Source organism: Pelodiscus sinensis, chromosome W, assembly GCF_052426305.1.
Source record: "Pelodiscus sinensis isolate ZL-2025 chromosome W, ASM5242630v1, whole genome shotgun sequence".
In the NCBI taxonomy this organism is placed as follows: domain Eukaryota; kingdom Metazoa; phylum Chordata; order Testudines; family Trionychidae; genus Pelodiscus; species Pelodiscus sinensis.
The window spans coordinates 10,732,782-10,744,165 of NC_143084.1; positions in this window are offsets into that span (position 1 = coordinate 10,732,782).

The window sequence follows — 11,384 nt, forward strand, 5'->3', positions numbered from 1 at the left end:
TCTATATCTAAAGGTTTATTATCACAAGAAAGAAAAGCATGAGAGTAAGGTTATTAAAGTACAGTACGTTACATGCACCGAATCTCCCAGTCCTCGATGCAGGCTCTAGCAGAGATGTTACAGCTGCTGGTTTAAAAGTTCTTGTTGCACATCCTACGATCAGGATGGGTTCACAGGTCTTCCGAGCTCTTCAATCCCTGCAGTGCTGCCTCTGGGATGAAGTGCTGAGTTGAGAACAAAATGGCATCGACCACATGGCCTCTTTATACCCCCTTCCTGGCCTCTTCTGGTCTCAGCCGGTCACCTGGTCCTCAGCCTCTCTCTGCTGGCAGCTCTTAGGTCTCCGCCCTCATGCTTTAGGTGTGGCTTTGGCCCATCAAGTGCCATTGTTCTACAGGGCTTCGCTACTCAGCCTGTCCACAGCAATGCTTAACCACATTCCAAGAAATATTCAGCTTCCACACAGATTCCTATCTACACACACAGACATTATATACTCACATAAACAGTGTACACAGGATCAGCAAACAACAAGCTCCCATTCAATACCCCACATGGCCCCCTTCTATATCATTGTTGGGGCCAGCACCCCCACCTATGGGTGCAGCAGCGATCTGGCTGCTTTCCTCCAATTCGGTAATGTGACAGATGCCTTAAAAGGCCTCAAGAATTATAGAATTGCATGGGTTAACAATCAAACATCTGTGAACCATGCTTGGTCCTATAAGAGAAACAGCGACGCTAGTCAACGTAACCTCCTTCAAGTCACATACATAGAACAAATACACACTAATAGCAATGGGGAATACACGGCCTTGGGCCGCCCCTCATTCACACAGAATTATTTTGTTTATTATAACACTACAAGGACAAAATACACAGTCCTCTGAGTTAAAGTTTGTGTGGAATATTGTGGGGAAGAAGCTAAACACTGACATCAGGCCACTGAAGTTGGACCTACTGACTCCCACTGGGGCTTACCACTTAAAGCCCAGACAAAGGTAACCCCTGAGGCATGGCTGTCATTTGTTAAACAATGGCCATTGCTAACTTGCCCTCATTTGGGTATTATTAACCAGGTCCACAAGGACAAAATAAAACCTCCTGAATGTACATCATGCCCTGAGCAGATCCCTGTCCCAGAACCCGGACTGGTAATGAAAGGACCAGTGTTGCCAGTCCTCACCTCAGTGGTATTCCACAGTTATAAGGTTAAGATCCGCATTGCCCTAAAAGGTATAAACCAGCAATGCACCAACACTACCAGACTGGCTGATGGAATTGGCAAGCGCCTGATTAGGCAACGACGAGGCTTAGCAGATACCATCGCAGATTGGTTTGGGCCTGGAAACTGTCAGCAACACTTATGTCATAGCCCAGAAATTGTATGAGAATCCAGGCTGGTAGATGCAGTAATATCCAGTGCCCGTGAAGGCCTAAACACCAGCCAAGCCAACCAATTGATCCTGAATAGTTTGAAGGACCTGTCCAGCTCTGTGTCCACTTCACTAAACCTAACCAGATATTCGGACCAGAGACTAATTGGATTGTTAATTAATGGAACTAAATTAAAGGAATTAGAAGAGCAATGTTGGAGGATAGGGTAAGCTTTGACCACCCAGCCCTTATGGGCTCAAAAAGAAATAACTCAAAAAGAAATAACAAAATGTGTTTTAAGTACATTAGAAGCAGAAAGCCTGCTAAAAAACCTGTGGGTCCCCTAGATGATCGAGCTATAAAAGGAGCAATCAAGGACGATAAAGCCATTGCGGAGAAACTAAATGATTTCTTTGCTTCAGTCTTCACGGCTGAGGACGTTGGGGAGATTCCCGAATCTGTACCGTCCTTTCTGGGTGATGAATCTGAGGAACTGTCCCGGATTGAAGTGTCATTAGAGGAGGTTTTGGAACAAATAGAAAAACTTAATGTTAACAAATCTCCGGGACCGGATGGCATTCATCCAAGGGTTCTAAAAGAACTCAAATGGGAAATTGCTGAGCTATTATCTGTGGTTTGTAACCTATCCTTTAAATCGGCTTCCGTACCTAATGACTGGAAGGTAGCCAACGTGACACCAATATTTAAAAAGGGCTCTAGAGGCGATCCTGGCAATTACAGACCGGTAAGTCTAACTTCAGTACCCGGCAAATTAGTCGAAACAATAGTAAAGAATAAAATTGTGAAGCATGTAGAAGAACATAATTTGTTGGACAAAAGTCAACATGGTTTCTGTAAAGGGAAATCCTATCTTACTAATCTGTTAGAGTTCTTTGAAGGGGTTAACAAGCATGCGGATAAGGGGGATCCAGTAGCTATAGTATACTTGGATTTTCAGAAAGCCTTTGACAAGGTCCCTCACCAAAGGCTCTTGTGTAAATTACATGGCCATGGGATAAGAGGGAAGGTCCTTTCTTGGATTGCGAACTGGTTAAAAGACAGGAAACAAAGGGTAGGAATAAATGGTAAATTTTCAGATTGGAGAGGAGTAACTAGTGGTGTCCCCCAAGGGTCAGTCCTGGGACCAATCCTTTTCAACTTATTCATAAATGATCTGGAGAAAGGGGTAAGCAGTGAGGTAGTAAAGTTTGTGGATGATACCAAACTGTTTAGGATAGTCAAGACGGAAGCAGACTGTGAGGGACTCCAAGATGATCTCACCAAACTCAGTGATTGGGCAGCAAAATGGCAAATGAAATTTAATGTGGATAAGTGTAAAGTAATGCACATTGGGAAAAATAACCCCAACCATATGTACAGTATGATGGGGGCTAATTTGGCTACGACAAATCAGGAAAGATCTTGGAGTTATTGTGGACAGTTCTCTGAAAACTTCCACGCAGTGTGCAGCGGCGGTCAAAAAGGCAAATAGGTTGCTAGGAATTATTAGGAAAGGGATAGAAAATAAGACCCAGAATATCTTACTGCCCCTGTATAAAACTATGATATGCCCACATCTTGAATACTGTGTACAGATGTGGTCTCCTCACCTCAAAAAAGATATTTTGGCCTTGGAAAGGGTTCAGGAAAGGGCAACTAAAATGATTAGGGGTTTGGAGCGGGTCCCATCTGAGGAGAGGTTAAAGCGACTGGGACTTCTCAGTTTAGAAAAGAGGAGACTGATATGTGATAGAGGTATATAAAATCATGAGTGGTGTGGAGAGGGCCGATAAAGAAAAGTTATTTATTAGTTCCCTAAATAGAAGAACTAGAGGACACCAAATGAAATTAATGGTTAGCAGGTTTAAAACTAATAAAAGAAAGTTCTTCTTCACACAGCGTGTAGTCAACCTGTGGAACTCCTTGCCAGAGGAGGCTATGAAGGCTAGGACTATAAGGGTATGTCTACACTACCCTCCTAATTCGAAATAGGAGGGTAATGTAGGCATACCGCAATTGCAAATGAAGCCCGAGATTTGAATTTCCCGGGCTTCATTTGCATAAGCGGGGCGCCGCCATTTTTAAATCCCCGCTCGTTCGAACCCCGTGCCGCGCGGCTACACGGGGCATGAACTAGGTAGTTCGAACTAGCCTTCACAGCCTCCTGCAGCAAGGAGTTCCACAGGTTGACTCTTTGCTTTGTGAAGAACAACTTTCTGTTACTAGTTTGAAGCCTGCTACCCATTCCTTTCCTTTGGTGTCCTCTAGTCCTTCTATTATGGGAACTAATGAAGAACTTTTCTTTATGCACCCTCTCCACCCCACTCATGCTTTTATAGACCTCTATCCTGTCCCCCCTCCGTCTCCTCTTTTCTAAACTGAAAAGTCCCAGTCTCTTTAGCCTCTCTTCATATGGGACCTGTTACAAACCTCTGATCATTTTAGTTGCCCTCCCCTCTCCCACCCTCTCTCTTCCCCTCTCCCACCTCCCGGGCTTCATTTGCAATTGCGGTATGCCTACATTACCCTCCTATTTCGAATTAGGAGGGTAGTGTAGACATACCCTAATAGAGTTTAAAGAGAAGCTAGATAATTTCATGGAGGTTAGGTCCATAAAAGGCTATTAGCCAGGGGATAAAATGGTGTCCTTGGCCTCTGTTTTTCAGAGGCTGGAGAGAGATGGCAGGAGACAAATCGCTTGATCATTGTCTTCGGTCCATCCTCTCTGGGGCACCTGGTGCTGGCCACTGTCAGTAGACAGGATACTGGGCTAGAAGGACCTTTGGTCTGACCCAGTACGGCCGTTCTTATGTTCTTATGGTGGTGAGTCCCCATCTCCCCCATGCCTACCCATGGGAGTGGGGAAGTAGAGAATCCATGAGGACCCAAAGGCCCACCTGGACAGGGCATAGTATAACAGTTTGTTTTTGGCCCCTCTGGGGATTCCTCACTTAGATCAGATCAGAATGGTAACCTCCCTGCCTGTACCAAAGCAGGAGCATATAGAGTCGAGGGCATTGCTTATTCTGAAGGTGTGGGAGCCTCCCTGTACCCAGGGATTGTTGCACCCACTTTGATAAGGAAATTTTATGTACCTGCCCATTTAACATCATGACGAATCTGCCTAGCTTTGATGTGGTTGTCGCAGAGAAACAAAAACATCGAGCTGGTCCAAATGAACGGTACCTACTGGTGTTTGACTACCCAGACAGATCACTCCATCCTGCCCCTCTACATATCCGTCTGTGTGCATAACAGCCCCTCGCTGGATGATCCTGACCGTTGATGGAATGCGGCTCTATCGCACTTCGGCAGTAATGGGTAACCCAACATGAGATCCTGAGTAGCACGGCGGAAATAAATACCAAGAGGAGGGTTTACTGGCCCTGCAGGCAAAGATCGAGGAGTTGGTGGCCAATGCCCAAAGATATATCGGGCCTGGTCATCCTGAGGGGTACACAGATAGGGAAACACCATGGACCATGCCAAACACCTACCTCTGAGGAACTCAACCAGGCAGTAGAGGTCAAGTCTATTATCATGGGGAGCGCCAGTAAGGCGATGAAATATCTTGGGGATGGATTTGAATAGTGGTTGCCAAGTTTATGTGGGGAGTTTTGATTTTAACATTTATAATAGTGCTGGTGCTGTACTGTTGCTTCCAAGGTAAATTAAAAAAAAACCTGAAATTGTTGTATTTAACCTGGCAGGTTAAGGAGAACCCCAAAGTCAAGAGAAAGGAACTATAGGAGTAAACTGAGGCAGTCCATGGCTTGACCGTGCTTTAAGTTATGATAAGAGGTAGCTGCCTGCTGAACTTGGTAGTCATAGCTCTTACCATTTAAGAGGTGTTCTTGAACAAACAGACTCTCAGATGGATGGATGCACAGACAGACGCACAAACTCTCTCAAATTTATAGTAGATACATAGCAATGGGGAAAAAATGCCTGACCAATAAAAGCCTGGCAGTGTGGTGGTAAATTACACAGAGTGATTTTATATAAGATCATATATTGCTAATTAACATTTAATTAAAATATCAAGATATGACTAATTACATTTCCTATATTATGGGGGTGGAGTTAACAGCATCCAGAGCAGCAGCTGCTGAAAATGAAAATAGTATCTCAGGCCCAAAGCCTTAAAGGTGTTTGAGTGCTTAACTCCCATTGATTTCAGTGGAATTCAGGCATTTAAATACCAGTACCCAATGCGGCCCAATTCAGCAAGGTACTTAAGTGCAGGAATATCTTAAAGTTAGGTACATGCTGAAGGACCCAGATCTGCTAAGACTTATGCATTAGCTTAATTTTACATTCTGTAAATAGTTCCATGAGAGTCACTGGGACAACTTATGGTGCTAGTGCATAAAGTTAAGCACAAGCATTACTCCTTGCAGACTGGACTGGATTCTGTGTATCCTTCTGTTGAGGGGTGGGCCACGTGTCGGGGTGTGCCGCCCACACACAGGGTAAACTTCAGCCCTCCCTGGCCCCATCCCCCCAAAGTACAATGCCCCTGGCTTCAGAGCAGGTGGCATGCGGAGTGGTGGGGGAGGCAGGAGGACCTGGGCCCTCCCACTCCACCAGGTCCCAGCCCAGGGCCCTGATGACAGTGAAGGTTTTCACTGCCTGGTCGGCGGGGATGTCTGCTGGAACACGCCAACCTCCCGGAGGTCCTTCCTCCGCCCTGGGCTGTCTCCTACCTCTCCCCTTGCCGGGTCGAGCCCTCTGCAGGTTACTCCTCGGCTGCTCCTGGGTCGGCTTGGACGGTGAGCGATACTCCTGTGGGGGCTGGTCGGCTTCCCGAGGCGGCAGTAATAGCGGACTGGGTTCAGGCGGTGGTTTGGGCTGTTTCGGAACTCCTCTCTGAGCCTCTTCGCCCCCATCTGCCTGCTTGTCTGGGTATTTATCCCCGGCCTGCAGCTGGAGCATGCTCCGCAGGGCTGCAGGAGTGGGGCCCCTCAGCCACCTGGGCCAGGTGGACTCCTTGGGCTTGAGTGCAGGGCGGTGCTGCCCCATCACACCTTCTGAATCAGGGCCTGAATACAGGAATTATACAACAGTATTAAAACATTTTATATTTTATGGCAGAAAATTTTACATTTACATAGGTGCACTGTGATGGTGTGTACCAGCCCCACACTGGGGAAGCAAGGCTTAACCAGGCTCACCTGGCTGAGGAAGTCCCGCCCCTGCAGCCCTACTGGGCATGCTTGGGTTGCAACCCAGGTATAAAGGCCTGGAGAGAGGCTCAGTCTAGGCTGGCTGCTGAGGAGGAAGGTGGTATGACCAGAGTGCCTAGAGGTGAACTGCCAGAGGGACACAAGAGAAACTGCAGAGGATCTGAAGGAAGGACCTTGGAAGGAGTCCAGCAGAGACTGGAAGTAGCTCAGAGTGGGAGATTGTATCCTGAGGAGCTCAGTGTGTTGTGGTAGGATTCCCTGCTGAACAAGCAGTGGCCTGTGTCACTGCTAGTGGGGCTCTGGGCTGGGACCTGGTAGAGGTAGGGAGGGCCTGGGTCCCCCTACCCCCTCCTGAATCCCCAACCTGTGGGGCCTGTTCCTCTTGCTATGGACTGTGGCTATTAGGCCACCCTGCCCCAAATGAGAGTGGTGCTTGCTATTGACTTTAGCTGCTAGGCTGCACTACTCCACTGGAAGGGGCACTAGTTACTGACTTTGGCTACTAGGCCACCACCCCACAACAACTGGTGGAGAATGTGGGCATTTTAACTAGGGATGTAAGGGTATGTCTACACTACAAAGTTAATTTGAACTAACGGATGTTAGTTCGAATTAACTTTCATAGGAGCTACACTAGCGCTCCGCTAGTTCGAACTTAATTGGAACTAGCGGAGCGCTTAATTCAAACTAGGTAAACCTCATTCTACGAGGATTAAGCCTAGTTTGAACTTACTAGTTCAAATTAAGGGCTGTGTAGCCCCTTAATTCGAACTAGTGGGAGGCTAGCCCTCCCCAGCTTGCCCTGGTGGCCACTCTGGCCAACACCAGGGAAACTCGTCTGCCCCCCTCCCGGCCCCAGAGCCCTTAAAGGGGCACGGGCTGGCTACGATGCCCGTGCCAGGTGCAAGCCTGCCAGCACCCAGCTAGCAGACCCTGCACCTGGCACGGCTCGAGCCAGCCACCTGATGCCCCCCAGCCCTCCCCCTCTTCCCGGGACCAGGCTGGCGGCTCCCGGGAGCTTGCCCGGGACTGCAAGAGGCGGGCACCCACCTGGTCCCGTGCAGACATCGTGGACCTTGTCCACGACCTCCGCACTAGGCACAGGAAAGTGGCTGTCTAGGGCAGGAGAGCTGCCAGCCTGGCCACCCAGGAACAGGTGTGCACGAAAATCAAGGTGGTCCACTGAGACCCCCGACCCTGAGCCCTGAGCTTACAATGGCCGTCCTGGGTCAGACCAAAGGTCCATCTAGCCCAGTAGCCTGTCTGCCGACAGCGGCCAACCCTAGGGACCCTGGAGGGGATGGACCGAAGACAGTGACCAAGCCATTTGTCTCGTGCCATCCCTCTCCAGCCTTCCACAAACTTTGGGCAGGGACACCATTCCTACCCCCTGGCTAATAGCACTCCATGGACCCAACCTCCATGACTTGATCTCACTTCTCTTTAAACTCTGTTCTAGTTCTAGCCTTCACAGCCTCCTGCAGGAAGGAGTTCCACAGGTTGACTCTTTGCTTTGTGAAGAACAACTTTCTGTTACTAGTTTGAAGCCTGCTACCCATTCCTTTCCTTTGGTGTCCTCTAGTCCTTCTTTATGGGAACTAATGAAGAACTTTTCTTTATGCACCCTCTCCACCCCACTCATGCTTTTATAGACCTCTATCCTATCCCCCCTCGGTCTCCTCTTTTCTAAACTGAAAAGTCCCAGTCTCTTTAGCCTCTCTTCATATGGGACCTGTTACAAACCTCTGATCATTTTAGTTGCCCTCCCCTCTCCCACCCTCTCTCTTCCCCTCTCCCACCTCCCGGGCTTCATTTGCAATTGCGGTATGCCTACATTACCCTCCTATTTCGAATTAGGAGGGTAGTGTAGACATACCCTAATAGAGTTTAAAGAGAAGCTAGATAATTTCATGGAGGTTAGGTCCATAAAAGGCTATTAGCCAGGGGATAAAATGGTGTCCTTGGCCTCTGTTTTTCAGAGGCTGGAGAGAGATGGCAGGAGACAAATCGCTTGATCATTGTCTTCGGTCCATCCTCTCTGGGGCACCTGGTGCTGGCCACTGTCAGTAGACAGGATACTGGGCTAGAAGGACCTTTGGTCTGACCCAGTACGGCCGTTCTTATGTTCTTATGGTGGTGAGTCCCCATCTCCCCCATGCCTACCCATGGGAGTGGGGAAGTAGAGAATCCATGAGGACCCAAAGGCCCACCTGGACAGGGCATAGTATAACAGTTTGTTTTTGGCCCCTCTGGGGATTCCTCACTTAGATCAGATCAGAATGGTAACCTCCCTGCCTGTACCAAAGCAGGAGCATATAGAGTCGAGGGCATTGCTTATTCTGAAGGTGTGGGAGCCTCCCTGTACCCAGGGATTGTTGCACCCACTTTGATAAGGAAATTTTATGTACCTGCCCATTTAACATCATGACGAATCTGCCTAGCTTTGATGTGGTTGTCGCAGAGAAACAAAAACATCAAGCTGGTCCAAATGAACGGTACCTACTGGTGTTTGACTACCCAGACAGATCACTCCATCCTGCCCCTCTACATATCCGTCTGTGTGCATAACAGCCCCTCGCTGGATGATCCTGACCGTTGATGGAATGCGGCTCTATCGCACGTCTGCAGTAATGGGTAACCCAACATGAGATCCTGAGTAGCACGGCGGAAATAAATACCAAGAGGAGGGTTTACTGGCCCTGCAGGCAAAGATCGAGGAGTTGGTGGCCAATGCCCAAAGATATATCGGGTCTGGTCATCCTGAGGGGTACACAGATAGGGAAACACCATGGACCATGCCAAACACCTACCTCTGAGGAACTCAACCAGGCAGTAGAGGTCAAGTCTATTATCATGGGGAGCGCCAGTAAGGCGATGAAATATCTTGGGGATGGATTTGAATAGTGGTTGCCAAGTTTATGTGGGGAGTTTTGATTTTAACATTTATAATAGTGCTGGTGCTGTACTGTTGCTTCCAAGGTAAATTAAAAAAAAACCTGAAATTGTTGTATTTAACCTGGCAGGTTAAGGAGAACCCCAAAGTCAAGAGAAAGGAACTATAGGAGTAAACTGAGGCAGTCCATGGTATCTTGCTGAGAACTGACAAACTCAAATCATTAGGTCAGCCTGAGAAGCATACAGTGACCCTGGTTCCCCTGGCAACCACATTCCAAAGGGCCTCACTTTGATAAGGCCGGTCCCAAACAACCGCGCGGGATTGTTTTTAGGTTTGCTTTATTCCTAGGAAATAACCTTGGTTCCAAAGGAGCCAGCTGGGTTTTAGCTCAGAGAATAGAGACTCGTATGTCCATCAGTGAAAGACCGCTCTAGAAAGACCTTTACCAAGTCTTGCTAACCACCAACACTGCTGTGAAGTGCCAAGAACTGACTGTTGGCCAATGCTTCTCACTGCAAAAAGATCCCTCCATCTCGAAATGATCCTACCCCGATTGCTGATAAGCCTCTCTCTTCTGGTCCTGCTTTCCTACCTGCTGGGCACCAGAAGAACCAAAATATTACAGGGTGATGTGCTGGTAACCTCTCCCCTGCATGATGCTGAACCATGACTGTTTCAAGAAAAAAAAGGAAAAGTCCGCTCCTCTGACATCGACAAAGCCCAAAGATTTCTGACTACAAAAGGACATTAAGAACTGACCTTGGTGAAAGAAGGGAAGTATTGTATATAGCCAAGGAGAAACTTGTGGGCGTGGTTTGGGTTTCTCCCTTTGATCTGGACTCTGTGCTTACGGACGGGTACCATCAGCGTGTACTGCCCTCCCCGATTGGTTTTTAGATGCAATTAATCCTTAAGTTCCAAATACCCTTTAATTGGATTACCTTAGTACCTGACCGATTCCAAAATCTGTTTTCACTCTTACCAGAGGTTCAAAGAAATCTCTGAATATCCATTTAATCCATAGCACATTCTCTCTGGTGTGCTAATTATGATATGTTGTGTTATGTTACTAAAATTATAGAACAGCCCCATCACAGAATTATATTGGGGATATTAATGATTATATTGCTTTTGCTTATTAAAAGTTTCACTGCTTCCGGCCATCCTTAAGCCCTGTTCAGGGTCCACTCAATGTGGACACGCTAGTTCGAATTAGCAAAATGTTAATTCGAACTAGTTTTTAGTTCTAGATCTGTTAGTTCGAATTAGCTTAGTTCGAATTAACTAATTCGAACTAAGTTAGTTCGAATTAGCGCTGTAGTGTAGACATACCCTAAGTGAGTAGTCACTTCCCCCCACCCCTCACCGCCTGCCTTGCTGCCTCTGTATCAGAGGAAGCAAGGGCGAGGGGAAGCAGGAGCCAGCTTAAAAGCTGATTTTTTTTTTTTTTCCCCCCAGCACTGTCTCCGCCGGGGGGACAGGGGAAGTAGAGGCGCAGAGGGAAATGGCATGAGCAGGGACTGCTTCAGTCCCTGCTTGCGCTGGTCCAACTGCTGTGCCTCTGCCTTTTAAACATAGCAAGAGCCCCATGGGGGGGGCTCTTACTACATTTCAGAGGTGCAGCTGGGATAGCAAGCGTCCCGCCCCACCCCTTATCAACTAATTGAGTAGTCACTGGAAATTCTGTCAACTGCTTGATTAGTTGATTAATTGAAATTTTACATCCCCAATTTTAACACTATCCTACCCCTGACATAAGAGGAAGAGGGAGTAGCAGAGAGTGAAAGAAGCAAATATCAGGAGAGAGGGGAAAAAGGATCCAAGCCAGTTTTTCGAATGGTTACTGGAGAACCAGCAGAAACAGGCCGCCTAACAGCAACAGCCTCAGCTACTCCAACAGTTGGTTGCCCAGCTACAGATGACCC